This window comes from Puma concolor, chromosome B1 (assembly GCF_028749965.1).
Source record: "Puma concolor isolate L17-30 chromosome B1, mPumCon1.1.hap2, whole genome shotgun sequence".
NCBI lineage: Eukaryota > Metazoa > Chordata > Mammalia > Carnivora > Felidae > Puma > Puma concolor.
This window is the reverse complement of record NC_141670.1, coordinates 116782455-116793661: the sequence shown is the minus strand read 5'-3', so window position 1 is coordinate 116793661 and position 11207 is coordinate 116782455. Positions and strand designations below refer to the sequence as shown.

General features: G+C 38.0%; 1 long non-coding RNA gene across 1 annotated transcript in view; it reads right to left on the bottom strand.

Moving 5' to 3' along the window:
• Window positions 1–2335: 2335 nt before the first annotated feature.
• The window catches only part of LOC147581831 (uncharacterized), a 50029-nt gene continuing 41157 nt past the window's right edge, over window positions 2336–11207 (bottom strand). Inside the window, exons 3-4 of the long non-coding RNA XR_015250306.1 lie at window positions 7512–7541; window positions 2336–5775 (exon numbers count right to left, since the gene is read on the bottom strand). This is a non-coding gene — a long non-coding RNA (uncharacterized LOC147581831). The remainder of the gene's footprint in view (window positions 5776–7511; window positions 7542–11207) is intronic.

Below are 11207 nucleotides of genomic sequence, written 5' to 3'. Positions count from 1 at the left end.
GGAGTATTGATGCATAGGGGCACATGTACCCCAATGTTTATAGCAATGCTTTCAACAATAGCCAAATTATGGAAAGAGCCTAAATGTCCATCAACTGACAAATGGACAAAGAAGATGTGGTTTATATATACAATGGAATATTACTTGGCAATGTGAAAGAATGAAATCTGGCCATTTGCAGCAACATGGATGGAACTGGAGGGTATTATGCTAAGTGAAATAAGTCAGTCAAAGACAGATACCATATGTTTTCACTCATATGTGGATCTTGAGAAACTTAACAGAAGACCATGGGGGAGGAGAAGGGGAAAAAAAAAAAGTTACAGAGAGGGAGGGAGGCAAACCATAAGAGACTCTTGGATACTGAGAACAAAGTGAGGGTTGATGTGGGGTGGGGGAGAGGGGAAACTGGGTGATGGGTATTGAGGAGGGCACTCGTTGGGATGAGCGCTGGGTGTTGTATGGAAACCAATTTGACAACAAATTATATTTACCAAAATAAATAAATAAAAAAATTTTTAAAAGATAAAACATTAGAAATAAGTTTAAGAAAATAGTACATGTCTAATCCACTGCAAAGTATACATATTGTTAAAAGAAAATACAGGGGCGCCTGGGTGGCGCAGTTGGTTAAGCGTCCGACTTCAGCCAGGTCACAATCTCGCGGTCCGTGAGTTCGAGCCCCGCGTCGGGCTCTGGGCTGATGGCTCAGAGCCTGGAGCCTGTTTCCGATTCTGTGTCTCCCTCTCTCTCTGCCCCTCCCCCGTTCATGCTCTGTCTCTCTCTGTCCCAAAAATAAATAAACGTTGAAAAAAAAAATTTAAAAAAAAAAAAAATAAAATAAAAGAAAATACATAAAATCTAAGTTAATGGAAAGATATCCCATGTTCATGGGTCAGTAGATTTTATATTGTTATGATTTACAGATTCAACACAATCTTTATCAAAATACCAGCTAGCTTTTTTTTTTTTTTTTTCAAAAATTAACAAGGTGATCCTAAAATTCACTTGGAAATGTAAGAGATTCAAAATAGCCAAAACAACCTTGAGAAAAAAGAACAAAATCATACTTCCTGATTTCAAAACTTACTGCAAAGCTACAGTTATCAAGACAGGGACTGGCATAAGGACATGTGGCAAACAGAATAATAGCTTCCTCGAAGATGTCCATATGCTAATCGCTGGAAATATGTTACCTTAGACAGCAAAGGAGAATTTGCAAATGTGATTACATTAAGGATCTTGTAATGGGAAGGGTATCCTGGGTTATTTGGGTGGGCCCAATGTAATCACAAGGGTCCTTATATGTGAAAGAGAAGAGCAGAAAAGTAAAAGTCAGACAGGAAGATTTGATGACAAAAGCAGAGGTCAGAGTAATAGGATTACTGACTTTGAAGGTAGTAGGCAGCCACAGGTCAAAGAATAAATGCAGTCTATAGAAACTAGAAAAGGCAAGGCTTTAGAGCCTCCAGAAGAAGCACAGCCCCGCAAACAAGCTGGGTTAGCCCAGTGAGACCATTTCAAATTTCTGACTGCCAGAAATGTAAGGGTATAAATCTGTATTGTTTTAAGACACTAAGTTTGTGGCAATTTGTTACAGCAGCAATAGGAAACTCATAACAAACATACTGATAAATGGAATAGAATTGAGAATCCAGAAATAAACCTTTATGTTATCATTTGATTTTCAACAAGGTGCCAAGACAATTCAATGGGGAAAGAATAGTATTTTCAATAAGTGGTGCTTGGATAACTGGATATCCACATGCAAAAGAAGAAACTTGGACCTCTACCTCACACCAGACACACAAATTAACTCCCAACATATTATAGACCTAAAAGTTAAAACTATAAAATTCTTAGAAGAAAACAGAGGAGTAAATTTTAAGTTAATCAATAGTTTTTTTTAGATATGACATCCAACACACAAGCAACAAAAGAAAAGGATAAACTGGGTTTTTAAAAATTAAAAACTTTCATACTTCAAAGAACACCATCAAGAAAGCAAAAAGACCACTTGTAAATTAGAGAACATATTTGCCAATCATATATCTGACAAAGGGCTTATATCCAGAATATGTACAGAATTCCTATGATCAATAATAATAAATAATCCAATTTTTTTTCAACGTTTATTTATTTTTGGGACAGAGAGAGACAGAGCATGAACGGGGGAGGGGCAGAGAGAGAGGGAGACACAGAATCGGAAACAGGCTCCAGGCTCTGAGCCATCAGCCCAGAGCCTGACGCGGGGCTCGAACTCCCAGACCGCGAGATCGTGACCTGGCTGAAGTCGGACACTTAACCGACTGCGCCACCCAGGCGCCCCAATCCAATTTTAAAATAGGCAAAGGAGAGCACCTGGGTGGCTCAGTAGGTTAAACAGCTGACTCTTGATTTCGGCTCAGGTCATGATCTCACAGTTTGTGAGTTTGAGACCCACATAGAGCTTTACACTGATAATGCAGAGCCTGCTTGGGATTCTCTTGCTCTCTCCCTCTCTCTCTGCCTCTCCCTCACTCTTGCTCTCTCTCTCAAAATAAATAAATAAACTTAAATAAATAAATGAATAGATAAATAAATAAAATAGGCAAAAGAGCTGAATAGACATTTTTTTTCAAGATAAACCAACTGGCAAAAAACTATATACAGTATATGAAATGATGTCTGACATCATTAATCACTCAGGAAATGCAAAAAAAAATCACAATGAGATAACACTTCATACCCATTAGGAAGACAGACAATAACAAATAACCAAAAGGACAGACAATAATAAGTGTGGTGTAGATGGGGAGATATTAGGGCCTTCATACATTGTTGGTGGGATTATAAAATGGTGCAGCCACTTTAAAAAACAGTTTGGTTGTTTCCTCAAAATGTTAAACATGGAGTTACCAGAAAACACAGCAACTCCACCATTTCCTATCCAGCATTCCACTTCCTTACTCAGCAATAAAAAGGGATGAAGTATTGATACATGCTATAACATGGATGAACCCTGAAAACATCGTGCTAAGTGAAAGAAGCCACTCATAAAAGACTACATAATTGATGATTCTATTTGGCAAATCTGGAAGGGTCTGAAAAAGAAAGCAAATCAAAGGCATGGAATAAGATTATGCACAGTGCTAAGTACATAAAAATGAGAAGGACCAAACTGCATGGATGTAGGTCTTGAACTACGACTATCCTTCAGCCACCCACATAGAGGTTTCAAGAAATAGGATTGTAGCCCTGATTTTGGACTGAGTTACTAAATGCTACTGGTAGGGCGGAAGGATAGCGGTATAAGGGAATCAATCAGGTACTTTGTGGAAAAATAGGTCATATGTTCTGCTATTTTCTCCATGCAGTGAGGCTGAGTAAGAAAGGTAAAGTGCTCTGGAGGAAACTAGATGAAGGGAGAAAATGGGAGAAATCCAGAGACTGGAGTGTTCTAAGAGCAGCTATAGTAGTAGCAAGGGTGAAGGGAAGCTTAATAGACAAAAGATTTTGGTCGGAGTAAAATGTATGAAATTATGATCTATCAGAAAAATTCATGGTGTAACTATGGGAATGGATGGTTCCAATAGAGTGAACACAAAATTAACTGGAGAAAACGAAGGCTAGAAATTTTATGTTTTTTTAATGTTTATTATTTATTTTTGAGAGAGAGAGAGAGAGAGAGAGAGAGAGACAGAGCGTAAGTAGGGGAGGGGCAGAGAGAGACACACACACAGAATCTGAAGAAGGCTCCAGGCTCCCAGCTGTCAGCACAGAGCCCAACATGGGGCTCAAACCCACAAACCGTGTGATCATGCCTGAGCTGAAGTCAGATGCTTAACCAACTGAGCCACCCAGGTGCCCCTGAAAGCTAGAATTTTTAAATGACTGTTTGCCACAGGTACGCTGACACTTTCCTCTCTGACAGGACAGAATGTAGGGACGACAGTTGTGAAAGCCCTCTCACAGTTGTGAAAGATGTCAACGAGTGAAGAGAAATGATTAGGAAGTCTGTAAATGACATCAATAAGAAAGGGAGGAGAACCATATAGCCCGATGGCGTGAGATGCCAAAGACAATGGGCTTTGCCAAAGGATGGAAGGGAGATGCTCTAACAACGGGCAATGGGAAGCCAGGTGGTCTGCAGAGGGACAGCAAAAGCTCTGCTCTGGGGCACGGCACCTTCATGGTGTTCTGACCTTTGGAAAAGCTTTACGATGATGAGAGACATCTCAAAAGTATTTTTAAAATCCTTAGTTTAATAGTTACTAGAATTTTGATGGGGAAAAGAATGTTAGTATAGAAAAACAACCAAAAAAAAAAAAACAGACAAAAAACAAAAAAGCAAAAAACAAAAATTTCAGAATTGAAATGAGAAGAAGTTTGGTTTTTGTTGCTTTATTTTGGTTTAAAAAATAGTGAGGGAAATAACAAAGTCAGGGTAAATCTATTATTAATGATGAACTTAACTGAACAAATTGGGTGAATCCAAATTTTGGAGAGCTTTGCTTTGAAGGTTAATAAGTTTTCATTTTATCCTAGTTCAATGCATTCATGGAAGATTTTTATTAAAGAGGTGTATTGAAATTAGTGTTTAAACTCAGTTAGAATGGAAAGAAGGAGGTATCAACAAATCACTTCTGTAACAGTTTCCAAATGTGTTCTAGCTGAACTAGAAAAAATATAAAGCATCAAAAATATACTAACATATACTAACATTGTATTTGACTCATTCATTCATTCGTCTAGTTGCCATCTATTGGGTACCTATCATGTGCAAGGCTATCTGGTAGATTCATTTTTCCTTTAGCAGGCAAATTATTGGTGACCTAAAATTCCATGTTCCCTAACTGCCTACCAAATCCTAATCCCAAAATCCCAGGAGGGGACTGTGGAGGAAACTTTCTATATCTATAACAATCTTAGAAAAAAATTAATTAGTAACTATGAATGGGTCATCAATTGTTTTTATTCATTGGGCGAAAAAGGAAGATGACAGTAGCATCCCATTGTAGATAATCTTCAGTGCATCTCTTTTCCTCATTCAAATTTCATCCCTTGATCGGTTGCAGAATTTACTCCAAGAAATTATGATCTCCAAAGCAAAATAAAAAAGGCGAGTTCAGGAATATTCCCTTACACTCTTGTGACTCAAAAACTAGTAGATATGTTTTATCAAATAGTTTTTCCTCTAGTGGAAAGATCACTATTGCTGTGTTCTTTTTCATTAAATCATTCTTCAATATATAAAAGAAGTAAAATCAAATTGTTTGTTTTGTAACCAAACAAGAAAAAGCCATTATCAATAGAATGAAGAATTTGAGAATGGAAATTAATCAAATGATTTAGAAAAATTCTTAGGTATTCTAATCATTAAATACAAAAGACTTACATATTTAGAGTCAAATGGATTCAGTTAGAAATCAAAGATCTTGCCTCTAGCCCAACAATTTGAGCCCTAAAAAGAATTCTGATGTCTCTATAAATTGTAAATATATCTGTCTTCCATAACACCCATATTCCATTCACATAAACCTTTAAGTAAATGTTTTAGTGTAGCAAAACCCACTAGAAAAGAAATAATAAGCTACAATTCAATTAGGAAGAGGAGTTTTTGCTTCAAATTGCATTTTCCATCCAGAAACCAGAGAAATTTTCCTTTCAGAGATTGTCAACCCCCTGGACAGGAGTTGGTATTTTAGGGTAAATCTCTCGCCACAGAAACTTACATGCTATTTCATGCACCTTTACCTCATTCTCAAGCAGGAAAACCTACTCTGAATCCAAAGGCTGAAAAACAAGAGAGAACCACATTGGACTCGATCAACTTAATGACCACATCTGCTTCTTTAATAGCCAATGCTAACTTCATTGTCACTGTAATTCCTGACCCAGAATGGCTCCCTAGATGTTCACAATTCTATTTCCAGTATACTATAATGTTTTAGGTAATGAATGGAAATGACAATGAGCTCTATCTATATCATATGATATAAAAAAGAAATGGGATGGTTCACTAATTAAATGGTTTAGCTAACATAGCATTACAGTATGTACTAAGAAATGCATTGCCATAAAATCTCTGCTAAAAATTAATATTTTTTATAAAGACTTAAGGGGCATTTAAAAACCTTCCAGTACATAATATCATTATTTTACAAATTATTAGTCAGTTAAAGATAGACTGCAAGTTTGGGGCACCTGGGCAGGTCAGTCGGTTAAGTGTCCAACTCTTGATCTCAGCTCAGGTTATGATCTCATGGTTCCTGAGACTGAACCCCACATCTGTGCTAATAGCACAGAGCCTACTTAGGATTCTCTCTCTCCCTCTCTCTCTCTGCCCCTCCCTTGCTGGCACTCTCTCTCTCTCAAAATCAATAAGTTAAAAAAAAAAAAAAAAGACATAGACTTCAAGTTCAAAAGAAACAAAACCTTTTACTACAGTGTTCACCTACTGGGAAAAAGCAAATTTCTGAGCAACAACTAGAACTTGGGAGAGTAGAGAACAAGCAGTCATGCCAGTACAGTTGGAGTAAAGGTCAGAGGCTGGGTATATTACAGATAAATGATCCGAGTATTCACAAAAGTTCATTGTGTGGCCTTGTCTATACCTACGTCAAGAGAGATCCTAACTCCTTCCTTCTGGGGAGGCTCCTGAGTCAGATGATACACCCAAGCATTATAGGCTGATGTTCAATGTCACTACATCTTTGGTTCTGAGGGTAATCACATCCCTTACTTTGGGACTGAGGTTTTTTTCCTCTCAACATTTTTCTAGACCAAAGGTGAAGCATGGAGTAATCACTGCTTGATTCCCTTGCCAACTTTCTCTACGCGTCTAAGAGACTTCTACATTTTATGGGGTAGACTGTTTGCAAATGATCTCCAAATCAAACATTCACCATAGCTGTATTGTGATTGGCATGTGGCCCTTTCCTGCATTGATGAGATGGGGCCAGGCCTTATATATGCATTCTCTAAAGACCTGTGTGGAGAGCTACCCTGACCTGCCAGGTTTCTCACCATCACAAGAGAACAAATGCCTTATGTACTTGGAAACCCCAGTAATTGAGTTCTGGAATAGGGTCACACTCCAGAAACTTAGTTCTGACTCTGAGAAATTTAAGAAACTCAAAAATTGTTAAATTAGACTACATCCAAACATATAATAAGCTTATTTTCTTATTTATTTATTTTTTGAGGAGGGTGCAGAGAGAGAGAGAGAGAGAGAATTTCAAGCAGGCTCCGCACTGCCAGCACAGAGCCCAACACAGGGCTCAAACTAACCAACTGTGAGATCACGACCTGAGCCAAAATCAAGAGTGGGAAGCTTAACCGACTTAGCCACCCAGGTGCCCTCAAACATATAATACACCTATTAAAAGGCTCTTCACTCTCCCCCTCAATTCTGTGCCCTAAAATCTTCTAGAAGCTATAATACTCCAAATATAGAAAATTTGTCTACCCCATTTCTTCACTATCTGTCATTCGTGCCCATATATGGCCTTTATCTAGGATGTACTTACTCAGTGTGGCATTCCCTTCCCATGAAGCCCCTGAAAGACATGTTTGGGTTTCTATTAACACTGTTATTTTGAGAATCAGTCAGTTTCAACCCCAGCCAACCCTCTCTTCTCTCCATTCTGGAGTCTGAACAATCAGAACCTAATAATATTTTTCAATACTTGCATATATTAGTAATGCACGCAATAATGGCAGACTTTGGCCACAGTGATGAACATAACCCTTTATATCCATTTCTAAGTCTCCAGTTTTTGCTAAATGATTGAATCAATCATTGGTGGTCACCACCTTCAGGAACACCAAATTTATGTGCCTATATCCGCTTTACCACAACTGCTTTTTTTTACTGCTCAGAGGCCACAGGAAAGGAATTTATTTGAAATCTGCTTCATTTAAAACATCTTTTTAAAAAATCTTTATTTTTAATTTTTTGAGGAATCTCCACACTGTTTTCCAGAGTGGCTGCACCAGTTTGCATTCCCACCAACAGTGCAAGAGGGTTCCTGTTTCTCCACATCCTCTCCAGCATATAGTCTCCCGATTTGTTCATTTTAGCCACTCTGACTGGCGAGAGGTGATATCTGAGTGTGGTTTTGATTTGTATTTCCCTGATGAGGAGTGACGTTGAGAATCTTTTCATGTGCCTGTTGGCTATCTGGATGTCTTCTTTACAGAAGTGTCTATTCATGTTTTCTGCCCATTTCTTCACTGGATTATTTGTTTTTTGGGTGTGGAGTTTGGTGAGTTCTTTATAGATTTTGGATACTAGCTCTTTGTCTGATATGTCATTTGCAAATATCTTTTCCCATTCTGTTGGTTGCCTTTTAGTTTTGTTGATTGTTTCCTTTGCAGTGCAGAAGCTTTTTATCTTGATGAGGTTCCAATAGTTCATTTTTGCTTCTAACTCCCTTGCCTTTGGAGATGTGTCAAGTAAGAAATTGCTGAGGCTGAGGTCAGAGAGGTTTTTTTCCCCGCTTTCTCCTCTAGGGTTTTGATGGCTTCCTGTCTCACATTCGGGTAAACTGAGGGTTGATGGGGGTGGGAGGGAGGGGAAAGTGGGTGATGGGCATTAAGGAGGGCACCTGTTGGGATGAGCACTGGGTGTTGTATGGAAACCAATTTGACAATAAATTTCATATTAAAAAATAAAAATAAAAAATAAAAATCTTTAAAACATCCTGTTTTAAGATATATGGAGAAGGGGGGGTGTCATTTAATCTGTGGCATGGGGCCTCTGTCCTTCTGAGAAGATGAAAACAATCTGTGCTTTATTCTCAGTATCATCCATGCACGCTGCTGACTGGCCTTCTCCCTGAAAGTAGTTGATTTACATGATGAAGTACTTACTTGGCTTTGGTGGGGTTGTTTGAAACTCAAAGGATTTCTTATTCTGAAAAGCCATTTTGTTTGCTTTTGAGTGGGATGCATTTATTTGAGAGATATAAACTTCTGGGATTTGCGGTAAATTTGAAATCTTAATTCTGCTACAAGCTCTTCAATGGGTTGTTAGCTTGAAATGTAATCGCCTCGATTATAACAATTTTTGAGTACTAATTTCTAATCTAAACTGTTGTCCAGGTATGTGGACACGTAGGAGGCTGTACGTGGGATAATTATTACAGATTCCTTTTTGGCAATAGGAAAGGTTCTTTCACTTCTTACTTGAAGCTGTTCATTGGCAATTGTTAGATCCATGGTAATGATGTCTCTGTGCATTTTAATTTTTGTCAGATGCCTTTAAATTGTTTTTCACTAACTCATTTACACAACTAACAATGTACAATTTCAGTATAATTTTTCATCCTTTTATGATACCCAGATACATAGCAGAATCTTTATTCAGCAAAAGCAGTTTTAACAATGAGCTAGTTTTTAAAAAAAGGGAGAGATGGGGTACCCAGGTGGCTCAGTCGGTTCACTGTTGGACTTCAGCTCAGGTCATGATCTCACAGTTTGTGAGTTCAAGCCCTGCATCAGGGTCTGTGCTGACAGCTGAGCCCACTTTGGATTCCTTCTCTCTGCCCCTTCCCCACTCATGCCCTGTCTCTCTCTGTTTCTCTCTGTCTCTCTGTCTCTCTCTCTCTCTCTCCTTCCTTCAAAATTAAATAAACATTAAGAAAAAAAAATTTTTAAGAGATTTTACAGAACATCATTTTGATGAGCTCAACTTTATCATTTAATATTTATTTCAAAACAGTAAATAATAATAAAATATTTTATTTGCCTTGGGACTTCTTTAGTATGATATTTGTTGCACCAGAATAACTTTTAAAAGAACATCTGATTTTCACTAATAAATGCAAACCTCCATTTAGTCCTGTGCTGAAGGAGAAGAGGGATGTACTGGCATGTGATGGACACAGAATATTGGAGCTGAATCCTGAATGTTTGTTTAACCAAAGGTTATTGATTCTATGAGTCTATCAAAATCTTATCACGTGTCTTGCCAGTTGTTTGTATCCCTACCCTTCAACTGTACCTGCAGCCCACAAACAAAAAGTCTAAGAAAGAGGGTTCAGAAAAACAAGAATTTACCTTGACCTGAACCAGACTTGAACACCAAAGGACAGCTTCTGTGCCATGGGATAGGCAGATCTTAAACACTGAACCTCATCTGCCACTTTTACATCAATGGCCATGAAAGATCTTCCTATAATTTCCTTAGACCAGCATTTCTTCTTTAGAAGAGCTTAGTATTGTCTGCCGATTGGGGATCTCACTGTTAACACATTTTTGGATTGTCCTAGCACCGTTTATTGAACCGTCTACCATTGCTCAGTGATCTGTGATAAAAACTGTTCGATACAGACAGTACAGGCATGGGATCCGTTAAGAGCTCTCTATTCTGTTCTAGTGGTTAATTGTCTCTTCCTGGCCAGTACTACACTATCTTAATTACTATTACTGGATAATAAATTATGACACCTGAGAGAGGTTCTCTTACTTGCTGTACTTCTTCAGCACTGTCTTAACTATTTTTGAGCCTTTGCCCTTCTGTATGAATTCTAGAATCAACTTGTCAAGTTCCTATAAAACCCTATTTTTATTTGAATTACAATTGAATCTATATCTTAAAACTTTTTGGCACTGACAACAAACTGTTCTGGCCTACAAAGATGATAATTTCATAAGGTTCTACCTAAAAAATTGAAGGGGAAAGGAGTAACATTGTTCTGATAATTGAATCTGTACTCATGAACATGGTGAATAGTATGGTCTGAAAATTTGTGCCCCCCTTGAAAAATTCATATGCTAAAATCCTACCCCCCTCCCCCAAAGATGATGGCATTAGGAGGTGGGGCCTTTGGTTGGTGCATAAGTCATAAGGGTGGAACCCTCATAAATTAGTGCCCCATAAAAGAGTAAAAGAGACCCACAGAGGTCCTTAGCCCCTTCCACCATGTGAGGATACAGTGAGAAGGTAAACCAGGAAGAAGATCCTCACCAGAATGCAACCTTGATCCTGGACTCCTGGCCTCCAGAGTTGTAAGAAATACATTTCTGTTTATATTCTACTCAGTTTGTTCTGTTACAGCAGCTGGAATGAACTAAGACAATGTATCTCTCCATTTCCTTAGGTTTTCTTCAATACCTCTTTGAGAAACGCTTATAATTTTTCTATTCAGGTCTTGAACATATGTTATAATATTTACTCCTAGGTATCTTACTTTTTTTCTTTTTCATCTGTTTTCTTTTTG